Genomic DNA, 5,188 nt, shown 5'->3' on the forward strand with positions numbered 1-5,188 from the left:
TCTAAAACTCCTACAATTTTGCTAGTGCTTGTAATAAACAAATGCCCTAAAACATGAAAGTATATACAGATATAGGATTGCAGCAGGGAAGATGTCTTGAAAAGAACTCCTTTTTTCCTGAGTGAGGGAGGATACCATGAGATCAATAAACTGTTCTACAGTATAGCCAGGAGCAGTGGCACATGACTGTAATTCCTGAACTCAGGAGGCTGAGACAGGAGGATCACCACAAGTTTGGGGTCAGCTTGGGCCACATAGTGAGTTCAGGAGCAGTCAGAATTACAAAGTGAGAGCCTATCTAAAAAAAAAAAAATAATAATAAACTGTCCTATAAGTGGGTTTTTAGATTCACAGATCGCAAAATATCCAATTGAAAAAAATAAATTTATCCATCAACAAATGCAAAAAGTATCACTGATTTGAGATTTCATATATATATATATATATATATATATATATATTTATGGAATCTTGTCTGTGTGATCTTCAAGAGAGGATTATAATATTTTAGGAACATTGTAGTGATTTGGCAGGGTTAGAAATTTTAGGTTTAGCAATAATAAGGTTTGAGTAGTCAAAAATTTCTTTAACTTAATTGAAATCAGCAGAAATAACAAAACAATAAAAATACAGATTTCATAGGAGAAAACAAGACTTGAATAAAAACAAAACAAACCCAATAAAAGTAAGAAAATCTGTCATCGAAATTTTTTAGTCTCTAGGCTATAAATGTTGACAGTGAGTCATCACTCTGGTTTCAAAAAATTAAACTTAAAAAAAATCATTAAGCTTTGAAAAGGCACTTCTTGATGTTGTATACCACAGATTAGAAATGCAAACTTTAAGTTAAGATAATAATATGAAACTCGTTAAAACATACACGGTGGCGTTGAATGTAACCAAAGGCAGCTCCACAGCTGGTTCTCAGTGGTGATGCTGTGGTTTGGGTGTGGAGTGAAAGACTGGTGCGCGACCTGTGACTCTGTTTGCGGGTGGTGGTACCTTTAAGAGGTGAGGCCTAGTGGGGGATCTTAGGTCATTGGGGCGTGTCCTTGAAGAGGCTGTTGGGCTCCCCTGTCTCTTCCTCTTTTGTTTTCTTTCTCTCTTGGCCTTGAGGTGAGCAGTTTGCTGTGCTTGTGCTATGAGTTGCCGCCACAGGCCCAAAGCCACAGGGCCAGGTGACCTGGGACTGACATCCCCAAAAGTATGAGCCACAATAACCTTTTCTTTTTCTAAGGGGATGATCTCAGGTGTTTGTTACTGTAGCAGAAAGCTGACTAACGCAGGCAACAAAGAGAAAAGCTTTGGTGGTCACGGCCCATTTCCTTTCTCTTGGCCTTCGTACCCTTTAACCAACTGCCAGTTCATCCCAGATCCTAGGAACTGCTGTTGTACCCTGCATGTAAGTTGGACTTTTTAGATTCCATGTACAGTATAAATGAGATAATACTGCATTTGTTTTGCTATGCCTGGCCTATTTGTGTAATGTCCTCCAGGTTCAACTTTGTTTTAGCCAATGACAAGATTTCCTTCTTTAAAAGGCTCAGTAGTATTGTGTGTGTAATTTTCTTTACCTGTTCATCCATCAGTGGACTTAGGTTGTTTATTGGCCTGTTTGAATAATGCTGTAATGCACACGGGCTAGCTACCTTTGTAATATATTGGCTTCGTTTCCTGTAGTGGGATTGCGGGATCATATGGCTGTTTCTTAATATTTCAAGTAGCCTCCATACTCTTTTCTATAACAGTGGCACCAGTTTGCACGTACAAGGGTTCTCTTATGTCCACATCACTGCCAACATCTATTATCCCTGGGCTCCTCGATAACAGCCATTCTCATGGGCATGGGTTGACATCGTAAGTTGGTTTTGATTGGCGTTTCCTAACATTTATTCATATACTTGTTGGACATTTGTACATCTTCTTTTGAGATATACCTATTTAGATTTTTACAATGCCATTTAAAAACCAAGTTGCTTATTTTCTTGCTATTGAGTGAAGTTCCTTATATATTTGGTTGCAACTCCTTATTGTATATGTGGTCTACAGATACTGTCTCTCATCTCATAGGTTGTTTCTTCACTTGATGAAAGTTTTTTTTTTTTGCTGTGCAGAAGCCTTTTAGTTTAATGCAATCCCATTTGTCTATTTTTGCTTTTGTTGCCTGTGGTTTTGGGGTATTATGGAAAGAAAATCATCACCAGGCCAATATTCTGGAGCTTTTGCCTGATGTTTTCTTCTAGTAGTTTTATGGTTTTAGGTTTTGTATTTAAGTCTTCTATGCATTTTTAGTTGATCATCTTATATAATGTGACACAAAAATCCTAAGTTTATTCTTTTGAATGTATATGTTTGATTTTCCCAACCTGTTTATTAAAGAGACTGTCCATGTGTGTTCTGGTATCTTTGTCAAAGATCAGTTGACCATAAATATATAAATTTACTTCTGGACTCTGTGTTCTGTTCTGTTGTCTTTATGTCTGCTTCTATGCCAGACATAAACTGTTAGAATAAATGAATTCAGTACAGTTGAAAATTCCATCCTATTGAGTAAACTTTTTTTAAGACGGACAATTTTTTGCTTTGTAGTTCAGGCACTGAAATTACTATGCAGCCCACGCTAGCCTTGAACTTGCAGCAGTTCTCCTGCCTCAGCCTCCTGAGTGCTGGATTACAGGTGTGCACCATGACCCCTGGCTGAGTAAATATTTAAAAATGCATTTTACAGGTGAGCAAACTGAGCTTGCTAGTAGTTAAGTAGTACCTTATCTGGAGTTGTGTAGCCAGTAACTAGCACAGCCTAGATTGGAATCTAAAGTTGTATGATGTCAAAACAATTTTTTTCAATAGCTGGAACTTAAATTTTTAAATTATTGGAGGACGGTGTGTATTTAGACTCACAGGCTTTCCTGGCAATGCTTGGGAGAGCTGTTCACCGCTCTTAAATAAATAAATAGTTCTGCTTCTTATTCTGGGTGAAACCAGCTAGAGTTACCCGCGTGTGAAACAGCTCCTTCGCAGACCTGTACCCGGAATTCAGAGTGTGGTCTTTGGCGAGATTTGGTTTGGGGTTCACATTTGGTTGTCTTCTCTGCCCCTGGCTGTTAGGGGCTAGCTGGTTAAGTCTCTCTCCTGGACCTCCTGGCAGATTTTGTACACTTCACTCCATTCTGTGACGAGCCCCTCACTCTAGGATTTTGGAGATGTGGGCTTCTCTCTGGTCCAGTGCAGACAGCTGTGGGTGTCTGTCCACAGCAGCAAAAGGGGACCCAGAAGCCAGGCAGATGGTGCCTCGACCTGTCCCAGGTACTGACCAGCAGTGGGTGGGGAGCAGAGGAGGCTGGGGACAGCCAGAAGCAAATTTACAGGAAAACATCTTAGCGGTGGGCCACTTCCCAAACAGACCATGTCACTCCTCTGCGTTTGTGCTGTTTGTGGCATTGATCAACTTTTTAAGATGTGTTATTTGTTTTAAATTCTTTTCTTATTCTGAATATACTTCTTTGCTACCTTTCAAATTCATGATTTTGTGTTCTTTTTCTTTTGTTTCTTTGGAACACGGTCTCATTAGGGAGTTCAGGCTGGCCTTGAACTCACTATGTAGCCTAGGCTGGCCTCCAACTTGCAGAGATCCTCCTGCCTTGGCCTCCCAAGTGCTGGCACCACCATGCCTGCCTATGCCTGGCACATTTTAAATGGTATTTCATGAAGCCTTCTTTTAAATTCCTAAGGTGGTATAAAGATACTAGTAAGCATTTATGCACTTATTCTGAGGAAAAAGGGAAAGGAAAGAAGGAGGAAAGGAATAAAGAGGGTAGGAGGGAAAAGGGTCTCCCCAGTATAGTGACTGCCCTCCACGCACACACGCACACACACACACACACACACACACACACACAAATGTGCAGTTGTCGGGAGCAGTGGGAGAAATACTGTTCAGGAGTTCCTTATTTACTGCTAATGCATGCTATTACAGAATTATCTAAAATTATATATGGCAAAAGAAAACAACTGGGACTCATGTTTAATTGAAACTTCCAGGACTAACGACTATTAATATTTTTAGGTAGCCTTTTAGCATTTGGTTCTCTGAAGAGAACATTTGTATTCTTTAAAAACAAAACAACAACAAACAACAGAAGAGGCCAGGGTGGTGGCACACACTTGTAATCCCAGCATTTGGGAAGCAGAGGCAGGAGGATTTCTGCAAGTTCAAGGCCAACCTGGGCTACATAGCGATTCTTAATTTGAAAAGCATAGGGAGTCCTCTTTCTTGACTTGTGTTTTCTGTATGTAGGAGAACTATGCAGAGGGGCAACTCCTTGAAAATCACCAATTAGTTGTGGGAGAGAGCTGAAAAAGGTGAAGGCAGAAATCAAGATCTAATATGTTGTTGTCGTTCAAGACAGGAAACTGCTGAGTTTCACAACTGTGGGGGAATCTGTTTCACCTGCGACCACTCCCTGGCCAGGCTGGTGGTGGTCTACAAGTCTGGCTTTTGAGGGACCTCCTGCCTCTTCCTCTGCCTCCTTCAGGGCCGGTGGATTGGGATCAGACTTCCTGTCAGCGGGGCGCAGAGTGGAACTCTAGTTGGTAGGGGTGGTGTGGCTGTTTCCTAGTTCATTTAGAGACCGAACTGTTGAGACTAAAAGGCGGACGAATCGATTTGTACTATAAGCCCTGTTACTACCCGTGCCAATGGCTGCTGTAGCCCTGTCTGAGGGTTTCTCTGTTTATTCTGTTTCTGGCCGCCCCAGGCCTCCTTCTGCCTTGGTTCAGTGCCTGGGGACAGGCTTGGCAAAATGCCTCGTTAACACTCCTGGCTACTTGTTAGCAAAGCCAGCTTCTCCTGCGGGCCCCTTACCTCCCCGCTCCCCCGCTCCTCCCTGTCTTAGCCGCCCTCCCCCGTCTATCTTATCTCTGCACCTCTGTTTTGGGGACCAACCCCAGAGAAGGCCCTGGACTCTCCAACTTTCCTACACTCCAGCCCCTCCTCTGCCTCTTTCTAACCCTCCCTGAAGTCCACTTTGACACCCCACATTCCAGTCTAAAGGAGCCACGTTAGTTTTGCAGCAAGACCGCGAACAAGTTCAAGGAATTTACATCGTTAAGTGAAACCCGACTGTTAAGCCTTTTTTTTTTTTTTTTTTTTTTTTTTTTTTAGTAAACAGGAGAGGTTAAACAGAGG

The sequence above is a fragment of the Fukomys damarensis genome, unplaced genomic scaffold (assembly GCF_012274545.1).
Source record: "Fukomys damarensis isolate Sample0158 unplaced genomic scaffold, DMR_v1.0_HiC HiC_scaffold_37, whole genome shotgun sequence".
NCBI lineage: Eukaryota > Metazoa > Chordata > Mammalia > Rodentia > Bathyergidae > Fukomys > Fukomys damarensis.